Genomic DNA, 22,702 nt, shown 5'->3' with positions numbered 1-22,702 from the left:
TTACAGCAGGCCCAGGAAACTAATACAAGGAGACAGGGAAACATGAACCAATGAATAGAAAATAGAATAGAAACAAAATCCACAGGATTTTTCATGCATTTGTGATGAAGATGGCATTTGTGAGTTCATTTTTGAATTTGCAGTTCAAGGCGCCCAGGTGGCTCAGTCGGTTAAGCATCCAATTCCATTTGGCTTAGGTCATGATTTCATGGTTCCTGGGTTTGAGCCCTGTGTTGGGCTCTGGACTGCAGAGACTCCCTCTCTCTCTGTCCTTTCCTCCCTCCCTCTCTCTCTGTCTCAAAATTAATAAATAAACTAAAGGGAAAAAAAAGAATTTATAGCTCTTCTTCACCATAAAGGAATGGTAGTTAAAATGTAATAAAAAAACCCTTAAAATTAAGATAAATATCTCCATCGGTGAAATAGTACATGGAAATAAAGCTGTGATCAGAAGTGAAACTGAAGGAGTGCCTGGGTGGCTCAGTCGGTTAAACAGCCTGACTCTCAGTTTTGGCTCAGGTCATGATCTCATGGTTTCATGAGTTTGAGTACTGCATCGGGCTCTGTGCTGACAGTATGGAGCCTTGGTCTTCTCTCACTGCCTCTCATCTGCTCATGCTGTCTCTGTCTCTCAAAATAAATAAACTTAAAAAAAAAATGAAACTGTAGATTTGTTGACATCAATGACTAAAAGCAGAGAGTGGGAGCTGAGGCTGTGAGTTTGACTCCCAGTGAAACTACAAATTTTTAAAAACTAAACCAACACAAAATTGAAGAACTGAATCAGGCCAAGTCACCAGACCTGGAAAGGGAAACCCAGAGACAGTGGAAGAAAGAGAATGGGAAGCTCAAATTCATGAAGAATGTGGAGACCTCTAGCTATCCACCAAAATTTACTTTTCCTTCTTCTATACAATGTCAGAAAGCAGCTTCTCTTGCAGTTAGGATGGACCACATGGCTGATTTCTCTCCAATAGAAATGTAGACCTAAATGAAAAGTGCTAATTCTATGAATTCTCTATATTTTGTCCCCTTCAGGTGGACTGGGATGTTGATGCCCAGGACAACTTTGGAAGTCACACATTGAAAATACAGTGGTTTGATAATTCTGAGGCATGATTTTAAGATGGCTCCCAAGATTTACTCTATTCCCTGGTAATATATACCCAGTTATCAATCAAATTCTAATATAGGTGCTGCCAGGAAGGGATTTTGCAAAGTTATTAAGGCCCTCAATTAGTCGACATTAAGATAGGGAGATTATCTTTGGTTGGTCAGACTTAATCAGCGATACCTTAAAAGGGGCTGTGTTCTTCCTGCAGATTTGAAGTTTAAGAAGGACTTGACCTGAGAGATGTCCTCTGTTGTCCTCTGGCTTTGAAGTAGAGGAGGCAAGAAATAAGGGTGGCCTTTATGATGTGATAATGATCCTGGCTGACAGGAAGGAAATGGACATCTCAATTACCCAGCATGAACGTGACTTCTGCTATCATCCTGAATGAGCTGGAAAGCGAAAGCCCTTAAACCTTCAGAGAAGAATGCACCCGTGGCCAATATCTTGAATTTTTCATTGGAAAATTCTGAGCAGAGAACCTGGTTATGTTGGATTTTACTTCTGATCTACAGAACTGAGCTAATATATGCATGTTGTTTTATGCCACCAAGTTGGTGGTAATTTGTTCTGCAGCAATAGAAAGCTAATGCAGGCTGTCTGAATAACCTCACAGAAGAGATCTAATCTACAGTTATGAACACTTTCCATGAGCGCTCAGCAAATCTCAAGAAAACTTAAGACTGTCTAACTGCCAAAATATTTGCTCACCCCCTTTTCTTAATCTGACTACTTTACCGTAACTAATACAGCATGGTGGCATTTATTTAAAATTTACAAATAAGAAAACATTAGTATCCATTTTGAATTAATTATACTTGTATTCAAATATATATTAAACATGAACGGAAATAAATACCTTCACCTGTTTTGAGTTCTTGCAGACACCATTTACAAGGGTAACATTCTGGGAGCCAAATCTAGGGAATGGTATTTAGCCAGATAGCATCATGAGTTGTTTAACAAGTTAGGGTGAAGATAAGTGTGAGATAGAATAGGTGAAATGTACAAAAGGGACTTTGGTATTTTTAATGAATAATATTTGAAACAAAAATGACCAACGTCAAAATTCATTAAAAGGCTTAACTCTTCCATATATTTGAAATATTTTATAATAAAATATATTTTAAAATAACAATATCGGAGATCATTTACCCAATATCACACATATGGGGAACTTAAATGAGGTTATGTGTCCATTGATGAATAGCTAAAACATGGTACGTACATAATAGCATATTATTATTCAGCCTCACAAAAAGAAGGAAATCCTGCCAGTTGCAACATCATGGATAGACCTGGAAGACGTTGCACTAAATGAAAAAAGCAAATCAGAGGATAAAAATTGCATGATTTTGCTTATATCAGGGCTCTAAAAGAGTTAAACTCCTAGAAGCAACAAATATATTATTGGAAGTCAGAGGCTGAGGAGTGGTGAAACAGGAAGCTGTTATTCAGTGGATATGTTTCAATTATGCTAGATAAATAAGTTCTATATATCTGCTGGACAGCATGGTGCCTATAATTAACAATATGGTATTGTGCACTTCAAAACTTGTTAAGAGTACATCTCATATTTAGTGTTCTTACCACAGAAGACAAAAAAAAGGAGAGAGAGAGAGAAACACAAGGAAGTTTTGGAAAGTGCTGGATATGTACACTACCTTGATTATGGCAATGGTAACAAGGGTGTTTGCACAGATCCAAACTTATCAAATTGTATACATTAAATGTGTAAAGTTCTTTATACTTCAGTAAAGTTTTTTTTTTTTTTAAAGAAAACATGGCCACTATTAATGGATGTTACAATTTGTACCACCAACATTAATACTTGGAGTAAAATTGTTGGTGTTACTCTTAACCTTCTCATCATGCATCATATAGGAATGAAGTAGCCCTGGGAGAAGAAACTTGAATTCTAAAGGCATGCCTTAGGCATGTGGGAAGGGGACCTCTCAGACTTTAAGGCGGCTTAAAATTTTTCAGAAAAATCCAAGGTGCTAAAATCTAAGTCAGCAATAAATCCTAAGCCAGCCATAAATCAGCCAGCAAACCACATCTTTTGGACCATATAGTGTGGTTATATTTATTTACTTTATACCAAATCTTCAGGCTGTGTTTAAAGCCTTGAAGTCTTTTATTAGCTGTCATCAGGGATATTAGAAAGTTGTCTATTCTGGGTAACAGTGAGCATAAATAATATATTGTTAAGACAAAATTGAAACCGGGGATGCAGATCAGGACTGCTCCATCTGCATGGAAAGCCACACTCCAGCGGTGACCTAAGAGACCTGGATGCTATAGCAGTCTGTCTGAAATGCTGTTAGACTTATTTTCTGGAAACACAATTCTGATCCTGTCCCAATCTTCTGATAATTAACATCCAAATCCTTGAGCCTGATATTGAAGGCTTATCACAGTCTTTCACCTATATTCCCTGTCTAGGATCCAACAACTATCTTTCAAGTAGTTTCCATTCCATCTTTATTCTTCACTGCTTTATAGACATGCCGTCTTACATACATTCCCTCAAAAACAAAACACTAAACCTATTCTTCCTCTATTTGAAACTTCAGAAGCCATCTTGCTGCTATAAGGGAACAAGTATGAGGACAAAAACCTGGGCTAAAGCTGTTGTTCTCAAACACTCACATGAATAAAGAAAACAACTAGAAAGATGTCATTCTGATTCCATAGGTTAGGGTGTCGCGCATAATTTTGTATTTCTGACAAGTGTCTGGTAATGCTAATGTTGCCAAGCCATGGGGGGTCACATATTGAAGAGTATGGGCTAAAATATGGCAGATAAGAATGGTAGAAAGAGCCTAGGTCCCTGAAGACATTATAGAGCACTTGAGTTAATGCCAATATAGCCTAAATCTGAAATTTTTTGTTATGTGAAAAAAACTCACCAAAAACATAAATATTTAGCCCACTCATACTGTTTTACTTTCAGCTAATTCCATTCCAAATGTTACCATTTATCATTATTATCAAAATCTTCAGCATTGTTATCATAGTAGCCATTATTTAAACTATGTGCTGGGCATTATATGAAATCTTTTGATTAAATTATATTTTGCAACTCTCACAGCAGTTTTGTGAAGTATTTTCTCTATTTATGGTAGACGAAAATAAGGCAGAGGTTATTTTTTTACCCATGTTCACAATTAGAATGTTGCTGTGCAAGCCAATATCTCTCGAATTCCCCTACTCTTAACTTTTATGTTATAAGCCACCTTTTCCATCAAGCATACAACTGATGCTTAATGACAATGGATGATATTTTAAAATTTACTTTTCTTATTTGATAAATTTGTCCTGTTAAAATTTATAAATTTATAACGTATGCAGCATGTTGCTTTGGTATATTTATATGTTGTAATATGTTGTCATTGAAGCAATATTTATCACATCATTATAGTACAGTATTATTGACTACATTCATTATATTGTGCATTAGATATCTATAAAAACAAGCACATGAAAAGATGCTCAACATCCCTAGTCATCAGGGAAATGCAAATCAAAACCACAATACGATATCACCTCACACCTGTTAGAATGGCTATCATCAAGAAGACGAGACAACAGGTTCTGGCAAGGATGTGGTGAAAAAAAAATGAACCTTTATACACTGTTGGTGGGAATGTAAATTAGTCCAATGATCATGAAAGACAATATGGAGGTTCCTCAAAAAATTAAAACTAGATCTATCATATAAATCCAGTAATTCCACTACTAGGTATATACCCAAAGGAAATGAAAACAGGATTTTAAGACAACAAACACACACTCATATTTTTCTTAGCATTATTCACAATAGCCAGTACTAGTTGAATTAAAATGTTCTTGGATCACTCCAGTTGGAAGTTGTCTCTTTATATTATGATTGCATATATCTAAACACTTTGCCATTCATTGTTCCTTCCCATATCAACACTTAACAGCTATGAGTAAAGAGCCATAGTAAATATTGAGAGTATAGAGGGGACAAGTCATCTCAGGTCTCAACAAAATTATAGGCTTATAATAATGAAAAACTGAGATAAGAAAAATCAATTTTATATTTATAATATATATATATCAATTTGTATCAGTTTTATTATAGTGGTATTAATATAAAATATATCCTCCAACTTTGGGTAGTTACTTGCACACAGTGATCTCCCCTAATATAACTATTTTTGGTAAAAATAGTCTGTTTTTCTGATATTTGTATTTCTAACACCTAATAGATTCCATGCATAGCAAGTTCTTTACAAATTTGAATAAACTAATATATCTCTGCCTAACAGCATATCACATACAGATACCTTCAGTATTATACTTTTAAAAGGATTTTTTTTTGTTTTGGGTGAACATTTTATTGAAGGAAGGAATATAACTATTATCTTCTTTTTGTGGCTTAGAAGAAAGAGAAACAGCTAAACAATAAAAAATAAAAATAAAACTAGCATTATTAAACACCTAATATTTGTCATACTACATCCTTTGCATGTTTATTTAAGACAATTACAAAATCTCATAAAGGTAGGATCATCTCTATTTTATACACACACACAAGTTATGAGGCTTGGAGTGATTATGTAAGTCAAGGTTTGGCCTATTTGGGGAACTAAATTTTACTTACTGTCTATGTCTGGTTTCAGTTCACAATAGCAGAAATGAGGGCAACAATGGTTTTTTGCCCACAAAGCCTAAAATATTTATTATCTGGCCCTTTGCAGAAAAACATTTCTAACCCCCAGAATAATTTTTAAAGTCACTGAGTAGGAAGTGATAAAAACAGAGTTTGAGTTCTGCTATTTCTAAATTCCACTTTGGGTAGATTGGCTTTGGAAATATCAGGCTTGGATTCTCGAATCCAATTTGACCATATGCTAGCTATGGAACTGTGGGAAGCACTGGTCCTTGTAACACTCAGTGTCCTCAACTGTAAACTGGGGAATATAATCTTATCTACCTGTTGATAGACTAGTAGTGTTACTACATAGTGTTACTATGAAAATCAAATGTGTTGATTCACATAAAGTCCTTTCAGAAGGTCCATTACTGAGTAATTGGTGAAGACATGGAAGTGGTTACTACTTCTGCTATTGCTACTATTATTCTTATCTTCACAATGACTATTTTACTATTGCTGTTACTATTCTAATACAAGGCAGTTTTAGGACTTCATTACTTTGTGGCAAAACTGCTATCACAGTCTTATTTATTATTTTAGTGCTTTGTCTTTTCTCCATTGTTTCAGAAATTGTGTGACAGCATATTCTGCTACTTTTTTTTGTTTATATTGAACCAATAATGCTCAATATAGGTCAAAACCCAGACAATAAATTCCACTATGGCAAAAATCATGTGATATATATGTGTGTATGCTTATATGTGGCAAGGTGTTTGGCATAGACTAGATATTGAATTGTTAAATTAGCATTCAAACATTTATTAAAATGCCACATATGAAAGATAAAGATGGATATAAAAAGGCCACTTTATTTTCTAGGGAATAAAAAAGGAAGCAATGTTTTGTCTTTGAGTGAATCAATGAAAACTACTTAAATTTGGGGCGCCTGGGTGGCTTAGTCGGTTAAGCGTCTGACTTTCGCTTAGGTCATGATCTCGTGGTTCGTGGGTTCGAGCCCCGCGTTGGGCTCTGTGCTGACTGCCAGCTCAGAGCCTGGACCCTGCTTCAGATTCTGTGTCTCCCTCTCTCTCTGACCCTCCCCTGCTCACGCTGTCTCTCTCTCTCCTAGAAAAAAAAAAAAAAAACTACTTAAATTTGATATTTCAAGTCTTAGTAGCTAATCCTTTTATCTCTGCCTATTTACATACTGAATTTATTGTGTTAGTGAGCAACCCATGCCTTTTTGACAACCACTTGGCACTCCCTTACATTAAAGCAGCTACAGGGATTTTCCATTTAAATTATTTTCCACCCAAGTACAATTTCAGGGAACTTGAACCTTTCCATAATGAAGTATTCAACTCCAAATGAAATTGTTGGCCTGCACTGCACAAAGCCAGCTCACTTGTAAGAATCCTGCAGAGATGAAAAGGAGAGTGAGGGGGTCTTATGCGTTTCCCCAGTGCTTTTGAAACTAATAGCTGGTCCATGTTGAATCACAGCACCAGAGTGATAAAACAGGAGATTTATTATAATAGACTTGAATCTACATCTGGAAGGATTTAGTGAGAATAGGGAGAAAACAAATTTGAGCATTGATTATTCCAAAAGGATCTTGATGTAGGTGAAGCTATACGAGAAAATAGCAAAGTTGCTGCACATGATACCAGAGGTAATCATGTCGTTCTTTTTCAGAGTGGAGAGAATATTTTATTAGATTTGGAAAACAAATCATCTATTTGACAATGGACACTGATAGGAAAACCTAAATACTAACTCATCAAACATTCAACTAATTAGGAAACTTTGGAGAAACCCAGTGGATTTTTGAAAAATCTAGTAGATCAAAGGTGGAGTTAAGACAGTATTACAATTCAGTGAAAATGGAATATCCTATCTCTAAGTAGTGGCATGCCCTTGATCCAATTTTTTGATAATTCAAACCTCCATTGTATATTAGAGGCTAAGGATACAAATACGAGTGAGTGTCAAATTTCAGATTGCTATAATGAAATACTGCACACTAGGTGTCTTATAAACAACAGAAACTTATTTCTCACAGTTCTAAAGCCTGAGAAGTTCAAGATCAAAATGCCAGCAGATTCAATATCTGGTGAAGACCGACCTCCTGGTTCATGGATAGCTATCTTTTCACTCTGTCCTCACATAATGGATAAAGAAGATTTCTGGGGTCTCTTTTACAGGGGCATTAATCCCAATCATAGGTCAATCCTCCTGACTGAATTGCCTCCCAAATCCCTGTGTTCAAATCTCATCACATTGGGGGTTAGGTTTCAACATACAAATTTTCAGAGGATACAAACATTCAGTCTGTAACAGTGAGATACGGTGATTACTTTAAAATTGATTTTGGTTTGTTGAGACATCCAAGTAAACAACTACATTTGAAAACTGCAGTGGTGGGGTGCCTGGGTGGCTCAGTTGGTTAAGTGTCCGACTTCGGCTCAGGTCATGATCTCACAGTTCGTGGGTTCAAGCCCCGTGTCGGGCTCTGTGCTGACAGCTAGCTCAGAGCCTGGAGTCTGTTTCGGATTCTGTGTCTCCCTCTCTCTCTGACCCTCCCCTGCTCACGCTGTCCCTCTCTCTCTCTCTCAGAAAAAAATAAAACATTTTTAAAAATTAAAAAAAAAAGAAAAGAAAAATATAGTGGTAGAGTTGTAGGCTAAGGATCACATGGAGTCACAGTGAAGTGGGATGCAGAGAATGGTTCATGGAGAAAGTGAGACATGAAGTACTATTATTTATTTTCTGATTTTGATATCAGGGCAATTCTGCCTTCATAAAATGAGTAGGTAAGTGTTTATTCTTCTGTTTTCTTTCTTTCTTGTTTTCTTTCTTCTTTTTCACCTTCATTTAGAGAGACAGGGTGGACATGGAGCGAGGGGAGGGAGAGAATCCTGAGCAAGTTCCATGCTCAGTGTGGAGCCTGAGTTGGGGGTCCACCCCATGACCTTGGAATCATGACCTGAGCTGAAATTAAGAGTCAGATCCTCAACGAATTGAGCCACCCAGGCACTCCTATGCAGTTTGTGAAGAATTGGTATTACTTTTCCTTAAATGTTTAATAGAATTCACTATTGAAACCATTTCAGACTGGGATTTTCTTTTGGGGAAGAATTTTAACTTTGAATTTAATTTCTTTAATAGATATAAAGTTATTCAGCCACTTTATTTCGTCTAGAGTTAGTGTCTTTAAAGGAATATGTCCATTTTATCTATGTTTTCAAATTTATTGCCATGAAGCCTTTTGATATTCCTTGATCTCTTAATGTCTGTAGGATTTGTGGTAATGTCTCTTTTATTCCTAATATTTTTAATTTGTGTCACCTTTTTAAAATTTCTTTGTAAGTATGGCTAAAAGATGATAAATTTTATTGACTTGTATTCAAAGAAGCAGTTTTTAATTTCATTTCTCTCTCTCTTGCTGTGTGGTTCTTCACTTTATTACTTTCTGTTCTTACCTTTATTAACTTCCTTCCTTCTTTATGCTTTGGGGTTTATATGATAATTTTGCCTTGGTTTCCTAAGGTGGAGCCTTAGGTCATTTAGTTGAAATATTTCTTTTCTAATATATATACAATTACTATTACATATTTCCCTGTAAATAGTGCATTAACTTATTCCACAAATTTAATATTTTATTTTCATTTTCTTTCAATTCAGGATGTTTTATAGTTTCCTTTGTGGTTATTTTATCCATGGATTACTTAGAGGCATTTTAATTTCCAATATCTTGGGGGATTTTTCTGATATTCTGTTATTCATTTCTAGTTTCATATGATTATAGTCAAAGAACATACTTGTATCATTTCAACTATTCTTAAATTTATTTAAAACTTTTAATGGCCCCAAATATGGTTTATTTTATGAATTTCTATGTACACTTTAAAAGGTATGTAAACGTTTTTTTAAATGTTTATTTATTTTTGAGAGAGAGCACAAGCAGGGGCGGGGCAGAGAAAAGAGGACAGAGGATCTGAAGCTGGCTCTGCGCTGACAGCAGCAAGCCTGATGCAGGGTTTGAACTCACAAACCATGAACTCATGACCTGAGCCTAAGTCGGATGCTCAACAGACTGAGCCACCCAGGTACTCAGGTGTGTAAACTTTAAAAGGTGTGTTCTGCTACTGTTGGGTGGAAGGTTCTAAAGATGTTAATTATAAGACTCTCTTAATTCCTGAGAGGAGTGTTAGAATATCCAATTACAATTATGGTTCTTTATATTTCTCCACTTAATTTCTTTTTCTTTCATATACTTTGTACATCTGCTATTGTATGAACATAAATTTAGATTTTTTTATACCCTCTTGAGGAACTGAGTTCTTTATTTTTTTGAGATTTCCTTCCTTATACCTGGTTGCATTTCTTGTACTGAAGTCTAATTTGTCTAATATTAATGTACAGACTCCAGCTTTCTTTTTCATTACTGTTTATATTGCAGTTTCTTTTAAATTTATCCAAATGTATGTGTAAAATATATACACATATGTATATATGTGTGCATATGTGAGTATGTTGGGAGAGAAATGGGGTGGGGGAAAGAGAGATTCCATATACAAGGGTCTTTCTTTACTTAAAATCCAATCTCTGCCTTTTAGGTGGAATGCTTAGTCTGTTTACTTTTAAAACAATTTTTGTTATGGTTGGATTTGACTCTGCCATGATGTGTTGGTTTTTATTTTCTCTATATATTATTTGTTCATTTTTTTAAACTCCTTTTCTATCTTTGATTTTTTTCTCTATTACAAGCTATTAGTCATAACTGATGGTTTTATTATTGTTCCATTTTTAGAACAGTATATCTCTGTTTCTTCTCTCTTAGTCCTTGTGTTACTATTATCATACACTCCAACAACCATTTTTCATTTGTTACTTTATAATTTTCATAGTACCACAAGAATCTCCCCTACTTTTTAATTTTTTTAGAATTACAGAATTGCTTTTGACTTCATTAAAAATTTTCTTTCTAGAAGTAAACAAAAACTGAACTGGCATATTAAATAAATACAGAAAAATCTTTATTTCAGTCATTTGATCTTTTCATTTTTAAAAAATAGAATTTATTGTTGAATTGGCTTCCATACAACACCCAGTGCTCATTCCAAGAAGTGCCCTTCTCACCCATTACCCCCTTTCCCCTCTCCCTCACCCACCATCAAACTGCAGTTTGTTCTCTGTATTTAAGAGTCTCTTATGGTTTGCCTCCCTTCCTCTCTGTAACTTTTTCCCCCTTTCCACCCATGGTCTTCTGTTAAATTTCTCAAGATCCACATATGAGTGAAAACATAATGTATCTGTCTTTCTGTGACTGACTTCATTTAGTATAATACCCTCCAGTTCCATCCACATTGCTGCAAATGGCCAGATTTCATTCTTTCTCATTGCCAAGTAGTATTCCATTGTACATATAAATCACATCTTGGTCCATTCATCAGTTGATGGACATTTAGGCTCTTTCCATAATTAGCTATTGTTAAAAGTGCTGTTATAAACATTGGGGTACATGTGTCCTTATGCATCAGCACTCCTGGGGTAAATTCCTAGCAATGTTATTGCTGGGTCATAGAGAGTTCTACTGTTAATTTTTTTGAGGAAACTCCACACTATTTTCCAGAGGGGCTACACCAGTTTGCATTCCCACTAACAGTGCAAGAGGGTCCCCATTTCTCCATTCCTTACCAGCATCTATAGTCTCCTGATTCATTCATTTTAGTCACTATGACTGGCATGAGGTGGTGTCTCCGTATGGCTTTGATTTGTATTTCCTAATGATAAGTGATATTGAGCATTGTTTCATGTGTCTGTTGGCCATCTGGATGTCTTCTATGGAGAAGTGTCTATTCATGTTTTCTGCCTATGTCTTCTCTGGATTATTTCTTTTACAGGTGTGGAGTTTGGTAAGTTCTTTATTGATTTTGGGTATAGCCCTTTATCCAATATATCATTTGCAAATATCTTTTCCCATTCTACCAGTTGTCTTTTAGTTTTGTTGATTGTTTCCTTTGCAGTGCAGATGCTTTTTATCTTGATGAGGTCCCAATAGTTCATTTTTGCTTTTAATTCCCTTGCCTTTGGAGATGTATCAGGCAAGAAATTGCTGTGGCTGAGGTCAAAGAGGTTGCTGCCTGCTTTCTCCTCTAAGGTTTTGATGGTTTCCTGTCTCACACTGAGGTCTTTCATCCATTTTGAGTTTATTTTTGTGTATGGTTTAAGAGAGTGATCTTTTCAGATGAAAAAAAAATTGTCTCAAAGAGGTGGTCAGGTAGGTTGGTGGTAAGAGACTTAAATATATCTCCTGTTAATTTTTATGTGACTTGTATTAATGTGGTGAAATGAGATGGTATATGTCAAAGTTATACATAAGCTGTAACATATTCTGTATAGATTGATAGTCATGCAAAGATTATAAGCTAGATATAATAATGTTGGTATAGTAGTAGATATGAGAAGAAATATAAGGAAAGTTTATCAGGCAATACTATTTTTAAAACATTTTCTTTGAATATAACAAACAAAAAACAACAAAAATCCATCCATTTGATATGTTACAATATCATGTTAAAGAGAACTCTAAATTTATCTTTAGATTCCTAATCAGCTCAGTTTTTAGTACAACTCCATCAACACTTATGTAACTGCTGTTCTATTAAGTGTACATGGAATGGAGGAAGTTAGAATAAGAATAGAAGAAAACTCTTATTCTCAATCTATCTGAATTGAAAGAATGTTCTTTTCAGAGATACTTACTAGAGAATTAAAAAATCTTAGCTGCATTTCAAAGGAATCACAAAATAAAAGGAGGTAGAGTATGACACCATATACCTAAAATGTGAAGAGGAAAGGAGTAAAGTATGACATTTCTTTATCCAATATTGTCCAATATCGGACAGCCTAGAGGAAATGGATATATCCCTACAAACACATAACCTACAAAACTGAATCAGGAAGAAATAGAAAATTTGAAGAGATCAATAAAACTGAATTGAATCCGTAATAAAAAAAAAAAACTAACAATAAACAAAAATCCAGGACCAGAAGGCTTCATAGGTGGTGAATTCTACCAAATATCTAAATAAGAGTTAATACCCATTCTTCTCAATCTTTTCTAAAAAATAGAAGAGGAAAGAAAACTTCCAAATTCATTCTATGAGGTCTGCATTACCCTGATTCAAAAACCAGAGAGATTCAACAAAAAAAGAAAACTATGGGCCAATATGTCTAAGGAACATAGGATGCAGAAATCCTCAACAAAATAGTAGCAAAAAACATCCAACAATACATTTAAAAAAATCATTCAACACAATCAGGTGGGATTTATTCCTGAGATGCAAGTGTGGTTCAATATTTGCAAATCAATAAATGTGATAACAGCACATATACTTTCAATAAGAGAAAGGATAAAAAACTTATCATTTCAATAAATGCAAAAAAAGTATTTGACAAAGTACATCATTTCATGATAAAAACCCTCAACAAAATAGGTTTAGAGGGAACATTTCTTAATATAATAAAGGACTTACACAGAAACCACACCTAACATCATGCTCAATGGTGAAAAACTGAGAGCTTTTTCCCTAAGGTCAAGAACAAGACAGGGGCACCTGGGTGGCTCAGTTGGTTAAGCGTCCGACTTTGGCTCAGGTCATGATCTCACGGTTCGTGGGTTCGAGCCCTTCGTTGGGCTCTGTGCTGACAGCTAGCTCAGAGCCTGGAGCCTGTTTCAGATTCTGTGTCTCCCTCTCTCTCTGACCCACCCTTGCTCATGCTATCTCTCTCTCTCAGAAGTAAATAAAACATTAAAAAAATTAAAAAAATAAAAAAGAACAAGACAAGTATACCCACCCTCACCACTTTTATTGAACATAATATTGGAAGTCCTAGCCAAAAACAAGGAAAAGGAATAAAAGGCATCCACATTGATAAGGAAGTATAAAAGATTTACTATTAGTAGATAACATGGTACTATATACTATATGTAGAAAACCCCGAAGACTACCCCCAAACTATCAAAACTGATCAATGAATTCAGTAAAATAACAGCATTAAAAAAAAAATCAATGTAGAGAAATCTGTTGCTTTTCTATACACTAATAATGAAGCAACAGAAAGAGAAACTAAAACAAAACAAAACAAAAAAACCCCCCAACAACCCAATTTTAAATTGCACAAAAATTAATAAAATACTTAGGAATAAACTTAACCAAAGAGGTGAAAGACCTCTACTCTGAAAACTATAGAACACTGATGAAAGAAATTCAAGACAACACAAACAAATTTAGACATTCCATGCTCATAGATTGGAAGAACAAATATTATTAAATGTCTATCCTACCTAAATTAATCTGCAGATTTAATATAATCCCTATCAAAATACCAACAGCATTTTTCACAGAACTAGAACAAATAATCCTAAAATTTGTATGTAACCACAAAAGACCCAAATAGCCAAAGCAATCTTGAAAAAGAAAAACAAAGCTGGAGGTATCACAACTCCGGACTTCAAGTAAGTAATCAAAACAGCATGGTACTGGCACAAAAATAGACACATAGATCAATGAAATAGAATAGAAGGCCTAGAAATAAACCACAATTATATGGTCAATTAATCTTCAACAGAGGAGGCAAGCATATGCAATGGGGAAAAGACAGTCTCTTCAACAAATGATGTTGGGAAAACTGGACAACTACATACAAAGAAATGTAATTGTATCACTTTCTTACATCATACACAATAATAAACCAAAAATGGACTAAGAATCTAAATGTGAAAACTGAAACCATAAAATCCTAGAAGAGAGCACAGGCAGTAATTTCTCTAACATCGGTGATAACAACATCTTCCTAGATATGTCTCCTGAGGCAAGGGAAACAAAAGCAAAATAATCTACTGGGACTGTATCAAAATAAAAAAGCTGTACAGTGAAATAAACAACTAACAAACTGAAAGAAAACCTATTAAACAGGAAAAAATATTTGCAAATGACATATCCATAAAAGGGTTAGTATCCAAAATATATAAGGAACTTATAAAACTCAACCTCTAAAACAAATGATCCAATTATAAATGGGCAGAAAACATAAACATTTTTCCAAAGAAGACATCCATGTGGCCAACAGACACATGAAAATATACTCAATATCACTCATCATCAGGGAAATGCAAATCAAAACTACAGTGCAGTATCACCTCACACCAATCAGAACGGCTAAAATAAAAACCACAAGAAACAACAGGTAGTTGCAAATGAGGATATGGAAAAGTAGGAGCCCTCGTGCACTGTTGGTGGAAATGCAAACTGGTGCAGCCACTGTGGAAGACAGTATGGAGGTGTCTCAAAAAATTAAAAATAGAACTATCCTACAGTCCAGTAATAGCACTACTGGGTATTTACCCAAAGAAATTAAAAACACGAATTCAAGAAGATATATGCTCCCCTAAAAACCTTTTGCAGTATTACTTACAATAGTCACAATATGGAAGCAACCGAAGTGTTCATCAATAGATGAATAAAGAAGATATGATGTATATATACAATAGATTATTCAGCCATAAGAAGAAATGAAATTGTGCCATTTGCAGCAACATGGATAGAGCAAGAGAGTTTAATGCTAAAGAAAATAAGCCAGTCAGAGAAAGACAATTACCATGATTTTGCTCATGGGGAATTTAAGAAACAAAACAAATGAACATAGGAACAAAAAAAGAGACAAATCAAAAACCTATAGAGAACAAACAGATGATTACCATAGGGTAGGTGGGTGTGACAATGGTGAAATAGCTGAAGGGAATTAAGAGTGCACTTATCTTGATGAGCACTGAGTAATAGGTGGAATTGTTGAATCACCGTATTGTACATCTGAAATAAATATATCACTGTGTGTTAAGTACATTGGAATTATAATTTTAAAAATATGTATTTTAAGGACAAAACAAATCCTATCTGTATTACTCATTTACAAAGAAAAAAAGATAGTTGCTAAGAAAATGGAGGTGGAAAAGCCTCTAGTATATAGAAACTGCTTTGCAATATCTGTACATATTATAATTCTGAGTAGAAAAAATAATGAATGTATACTTCTGGAAGGAGTCTTCTGAATATGGTAAATACAGGAAGGTGATAGGAGAAGATGGAAATCAGCCACACCCATGTTAAGAGGGAGGTTGTAATAGCTTAGCTTAAGTGGGTCAGAACTACACAGAGACAGTGACAGATGGGGGTTGGGAGGGAATGTTTTCAAGCTCTTGTCTTTCTTATAAACAAGGAAAAGGTAGACTAAAATCTAGTAGCTTCTAAAATGTCTCAAGAAAGTCAGGATAGAAGGAACTTACTTAAACATCATAAAAGCCATCTATGAGAAGCTCTCAGCTAACATCATCCTCATAGGGGAGAAACTGAGAGCTTTCCCCCTGAGATCAAGAATGCGACAGGGATGTCCACTCTCACCACTGTTGTTTAACCTAGTGCTGGAAGTCTTAGCTTCAGCAATCAGACAATAAAAGGAAATAAAAGGCATCAGAATTGGTAAAGAAACAGTCAAACTTTCACTTTTCTCAGATGACATGATACTCTACATAGAAAAGCTGACAGACTCCACCAGAAGCCTACTAGAACTGGTCCATGAATTCAGCAATGTTGCAGGATACAAAATCAATGTACAGAAATCGGTTGCACTTTTATATACACCAATAATGAAACAATAGAAAGAGAAATCAAGAAACTCATCCCATTCACAATTGGACAAAAAAACCATAAAATACCGAGGAATAAACCTAACCAAAGATATAGGAGATCTGTATAATGAAAACTATAGAAAACTTATGAAGGAAATTGAAGAAGACACAAAGAAATGGATAAACATTCCATGCTCATGGATAGGAAGAATAAATATTGTTAAAATGTCATTACCACCCAAAGCAATCTACACATTCAATGCAATGCCAATCAATATTGCACTAGCATTCTTCTCAAAACTAGAACAAACTATCCTAAAGTTTGTATGGAACCACAAAAGTCCCTGAATGACCAAAGTAATATTGAAGAAGAAAATGGGAGGCATCACCATCTCAGACTTTAGCCTCTAATACAAAGCCGAAATCATCAAGACAGTATGGTATTGGCACAAAAACAGACACATAGACCAATGGAATAGAATAGAGAACTCAGAATTGGACCCACAAATGTATGGTCAACTAATCTTTGACAAAGCAGGGAAGAGCATCCAATGGAAAAAAGACAGCCTCTTTAACAGATGGTGCATGATAGCAACATGCAGAAGAATGAAACTAGATCACTTTCTCACACCATACACCAAAATAAACTCAAAATGGATAAAGGACCTGAATGTGAGACAGGAAACCATCAAAATCCTAGAAAAGAAAGCAGGAAACAACCTCCTTGACCTCCACCACAGCAATTTCTTACTTCATACATCCCCAAAGGCAAGGGAATCAAGAGCAAAAATGAACTACTGGGACCTCATCAAGATAAAAATCTTCTGCACAGCAAAGGAAATAATCAATAAAACTAATAGGCAACTGACAGAATGGGAAAAGACAGTTGCAAATGACATAACAGATAAAGGGCTAGTATCCAAAGTCTATAAGGAACTCATCAAACTCCACACCTGAAAAACAAATAATCCAGTGAAGAAATGGGTAGAAGACATGAACAGACACTTCTCCAAAGAGGACATCCGGATGGCCAACAGACACATGAAACGATGCTGAGTGTCCCTCCTCATCAGGGAAATACAAATCAAAACCACACTGAGATATCACCTCATGCTGGTCAAAGTGGTTGAAATGAACAAATCAGGAGACTCTAGATGCTGGCGAGGATGTGGAGAAATGGGCACCCTCCTACACTGTTGGTGGGAATGTAAGCTGGTGCAACCCCTCTGGAAAACAGTATGGAGGGCCCTCAAAAAATTAACAATAGAACTCCCCTATGACCCAGCAGTAGCACTGCTAGGAATTTACCCAAGGGATACAGGAGTGCTGATGCATAGGGGCACATGTATCCCCCAATGTTCATAGCAGCACTCTCAACAATAGCCAAAACATGGAAAGAACTTAAGTGTCCATCAACTGATGAATGGATCAAGAAGATGTGGTACATTTACACAATGGAATACTACATGACAATGAGAAAGAATGAAATCTGGCCATGTGTAGCAACACGGATGGAACCAGAGGGTGTTATGCTGAGTGAAATAAGTCAGGCAGAGAAGGACAAATACCATACGTTTGCACATATAGGTGGATTAGGAGGAAGTTAACAGAGGATCATGCGGGAGAAGAAGGGGAAAAATAGTTGGGGAGAGGGAGGGAGACAAACCATGAGAGACTCTTGAATGCTGAGAGCAAACTGAGGGCAGAAAGGGGGCAGGGGAAAGGGGAAGGGGGATGATGGGCAGGGAGGAGGGCACTTGTTGGCATGAGCACTGGGTGTTATATGTAAACCAACTTGACAATAAACTACAAAAAAATAAAAAATAAAAAAATGTGTCCCAATGATCCCAGTCTCTTGATATTTACATTTTTACATAATCCCTTCTCCTTGAGTATGGGCTGGACATAATAACTTGTTTTTTAAGAACGGAGGAGAACTGGAGTGCCTGGATGGCTCAGTCAGTTAAGCATCTGATTACAGCTCAGGTCATGATCTCGCAGTTTGTGGGTTGGAGCCCCATGTCAGGCTCTGTGCTGACAGCTCAGAGCCTGGAGCCTGCTTTGGATTCTGTGTCTCCCTTTCTCTCTCTGCCTTTCCCTCATTTGTGTGCTGACTCTCTCTGTCTCAAAAACAAATCAACGTGAAAAAATAGAGAATGGAATAGAATTGACTTGCTCTAAAGAATGGCAACAGTAATGAGATGTCACACAGATATTGTTTAAAAAGACTTGTGACTTCATTCTTGATCCTTCTCTCTTTCTGTCTAGTTGTCTGGAATTTCTCCTTTACTCATTCTAATGGAGAAGGCTACCATGATATGAATTACCCCAAGAACAGAAACCCTCAGTCTAGTCGCCTATGAAGAGGTGACCACATGAGTGAGCTTGGAAACGAATCCTTCCCCAGTTGAGCCTTAAGACAACTACAGTGCTAGTCGACATCTTTACTACAGCCCAGTGAGAGACACTGAACCGGAAGACACAGCTAAGCTATGACTGCGTTCTTGACCTAAAGAAACTATAAGAGGATAAATTGTGTTGGCTTAAGCTACTAACTTTTGGAATAATTTGATATGTAATAATCGATGACTAGTACACTAATTTACTTCTTCTCTCAGTGCCTCTAAAAAATAGTATATTAAATATCCTTTTGAGAATTTTGATGCTTAAGACAAGATGAATGTATCTCTTTGGTTTTCTTTCAGTCTGATTTACAATAGCATTTCAGTATTTGAATAGCATGGGGTGATTTACACAGGGCTTTCATAGACATCTATAATCATATTGTGACCTGGACTCTATTATCTCTATTTCACATTGAAGACACTTTGGCTCAGTACAGTTCTTTCTATAGTCACAACTGTCAGGGAAAAGAAATTGACCAAGAGAGAGCGGAGTCTAACTCCCAGTCATGAACACAATCAGTGCATCACCCCTGAAATTACGTTAACAGTTAATGCTATGAAAATCATGGCAGAGGCAAGTTCTGTTCACCAAATATGGGCCTCTGCACATTTCTCAGATCTCTTTTAGTCACATGGAGCTACTTTATTGATACAGTACATACTAGTTGTAGCTAATTCCCTGTAAACAGAAGTGACCTTCTCACCTCTGGGTTGAATCGTCCTAACCATGGTACCCAAACCTTCATTGCTCTCTTCTCCTACCACAGTGATGTCAGAGGCCCTGGAGGTAAGGCCTCTGCCAGCCTGGATCCCTGAGTACAGTGTGGATCAAAGCCCCCTGCTTACTACTGGTAGGTATACACCGTGAGTAAGAAATCATCCTTGGGTTAAATTACATTGCAAAATAAACTCACCTATCCTAAATACAGCACAGAACTGAACACACGTAATTCCAAACAAGCAGGAAAAGTTATATCCTCTCCTTTATCTGATGATGTATGGAGTGTGTTACTTTCCTAGAGCAGATTTTCTTAAAGACCACTGTTCACCGACATCTCTTCATCTCCAAATTCTTATATGCATCATATCACAACTTCAATCATCAGTCACCACTCTCTCACTACTGAATGACGGCAGGAAGACCACTTCCTAAAGGAGAAAGGACAGTGTTGGCTTTGCGAGTGTCTACTGCAGATGCACAGAACTGCCCACCCTAAGCAGTAACTATGCTTAGAGCTTAGTATTCTGTGGTTGCTGTCTTGAGATTCTTTTTATAAGCAGAGCCCAATAGAATAATGGAGCACGAGCCTGACCTTCTCAGCCCACATGGTACTGCCTCCACCTGCCTCGTCAGCACAAACTCTCAGCTCCTCTGTCCTACAGCCCTGCCCTGCCTGGCCTCTCCTTCCCCATGCTGGTTTCTTTGCTGCATTCAGGCCCTGGCATAGATAGGGGTTTGGAGTTAGGCACAGATGTCCCATGGCTTCCAGGGTCAGAGGAAGAGCTTAACGGTTATGGTCCCTGTCCTGCTAGCTCAGTGGTAATTAAGCGGAGACTGTCTTAACTGTGTCCAATCCAGTTACTAAGCGCAGCCAGGTTACAATACCCTGGGGGGTTGCCCATACATCAGGCTGAGGAGGTGAGCCTGTGGGAAGGGAAGATACCTGGCTCAACTTCTCAATATGCTGTCGTGGCCAGTGCATGGTGAGTAGCTCAAGCAGCTGTTAGGCAGAGTGAGTGTGCAGAGAGTGAGCCTGTAGCATCTGGTAGAGCCTGAGTGCCTGGGAGAATCTGGCCCAGCCCACAAATATCCCCATGCCTGACGGGTGCTTCCCTGGATTGCTCCATGCTTGAGAGCATCCCTATCCCACACCCCAGTCTTCCCCAGTCTTCCTCAGTCTGGGTAATTTTCATTTCTGCCAGTTCCAGGCACTCTCTGGGGATAAGCCACAAATAAGAATTGTGAAATTTCAGTGATTCAGCACACAAGTTAAACATTCTGATACTTGCATTTAAAAGTGGCATTTCACAATATAAAGATGGATGGTAAGATCTGTGCTAATAATTTAAAATTGTAACTTTCCTTTACTTTAGAATTAAATGCAAATTAAAGAAGCAAAAAAAAAAGCCACAAAGGAAAGGAAAAAGCTGTATATTTTAATACTTCTAATGACAGTTTTCCCTTGATTTTTGAATAAGGGCATCAGCATTTTTATTTTGTACTGAGCCCTGCAAATTGTGTAGCTGGTCTTGAGGAAGAACCAACATTGGAAAAACAAAAACAAAACAAAACAAAAAAACCCCACGAAGATGTGAGTAAATCACACAACAGTGAGATCTCTTCCAATACAAATCTCCCATCGTAAACTACTGGTGCCTTAAGATGTTGTTTATTTGTCCAAATCTCTTTAACAATCACAACAACCTGCAGCTGGCTTCCCCAAGCCACCTCTGAAGTCTTTCTGTTTTGAATTGGGTCCAGCTATACACAAAAGGCTTACATCTCTTCCTTAACTATAATGCTAAAATAAAACATATGAAGTCTAAAAAAGAATTGCTGAATGGGTTTATCAGATCCTGGCAGCAGTGGGAAGTCACAAAGAAAGACAAAACAGTCTTTGCTTCATACTTGCTTTTGAAATTCCATCCCTCCAGCTCCTCTGTACTTCTTTCTCGCAAAGGGCAGACTTTATTTCTGCCAAAATCTTTGCAACAGAGCCAACAGAATTTATCTCAAGCTTGGCAGCCAATATACATTATCCACATGTTTCTGGCTAAACTATTAAAATTAATCAGGTGGCAAACTTTCATTTTAGCAGCTCTAATAAACAAGAGAACTAGATTCCCAGGAGGTGGAAATGTCAGTAAATATAGCAGCTTTAAAAGGAAGAAATTCTTCAAAATGTCTAAGGATGTACTCAAGCTTTAGTCAAGTGGACCTAAACTACAGTTACAGTATAGGCACAACCATTCATTTTTATTGAGGTATTTTTCACTGCAAGAGGAATCAAGCCCATTCTCATATAGAATTTCAAGCAAACTTTCAGGTTGCATGAGAAGATGTTCCATTTGTGGGGTAGTAGTGGCAAAAAAGAGTCTTTATGTGTATTGTTTTCCTTGTGGACACTAAAATCATTCTAAAGCAAGGACTTCAAGTCATAGACCTGATGTTGGAATTTTAGAAGAAGTCACACATGGCAGAGACAGAAATGCTCACCCAATATTTCAGGTGTCTGTTTTCTAGCACTTGTGACTTAGATCCATATATAACTTGTTCTGAGCTAACGTGATGTATATTACTCCCAGGCTAAAGCACAGAAGAGCCATGTGAATTCTCCAGGCTTCTCTTCCCCTGTAGCAGTGACAGGTTGGATTACAGACTTCCCTCGATTTGGATTCCTGAGAGACTACGTGGAGCATGCCCTCTGCCAAATTGTGTTGGATATGCGGCATGTAAAGGAAACGAACACTTGTGTGAAGGCACTGGCATTTAGAGGTTAATTTGCAATGCAGTATATCTAGTCTGTCCTAATTAATGATAAAATTAGTACCAGTGGTGTGATGTGGTCACTGAGAAACTAAAAATGATAAAGGACAAGGACACTAAGAAAACAGGCTGGAGTAATAGCAATCTGTGTTTTGCAACGGCCAAACATTGGATGAAACTGTGCTCTGCAGTAACTGATAAGGGAGAGATGGTACACCTGATGAACTATGGCTCTGGGGAGAGAGCAATGAGAAACAAAATGATTGTAGTGCATATTTGTGGTTATTTTCCGCATTTGGTTTAGGATTACAGAAGGGAGGAGATAAACCCACAAAAGAACTGTCTGGTTGCAAATAGAAATGTAAGCAAATAAAAAATT

The 22,702-nt window shown here is 36.7% G+C and overlaps 1 long non-coding RNA gene across 1 annotated transcript in view; it reads left to right on the top strand.

The window, feature by feature from the left end:
• Positions 1 to 4,204, top strand: part of LOC120224350 — a 46,531-nt gene extending 42,327 nt beyond the window's left edge. Inside the window, exon 3 of the long non-coding RNA XR_005526545.1 lies at positions 1,323 to 4,204. This is a non-coding gene — a long non-coding RNA (uncharacterized LOC120224350). The remainder of the gene's footprint in view (positions 1 to 1,322) is intronic.
• The last annotated feature ends 18,498 nt before the right edge of the window (positions 4,205 to 22,702 follow it).

This window comes from Hyaena hyaena, unplaced genomic scaffold (assembly GCF_003009895.1).
Source record: "Hyaena hyaena isolate Hyena2069 unplaced genomic scaffold, ASM300989v1 scaffold_1162, whole genome shotgun sequence".
In the NCBI taxonomy this organism is placed as follows: domain Eukaryota; kingdom Metazoa; phylum Chordata; class Mammalia; order Carnivora; family Hyaenidae; genus Hyaena; species Hyaena hyaena.
Note: the sequence above shows the minus strand (reverse complement) of the source record. Positions and strands in the feature narration are given on the sequence as shown.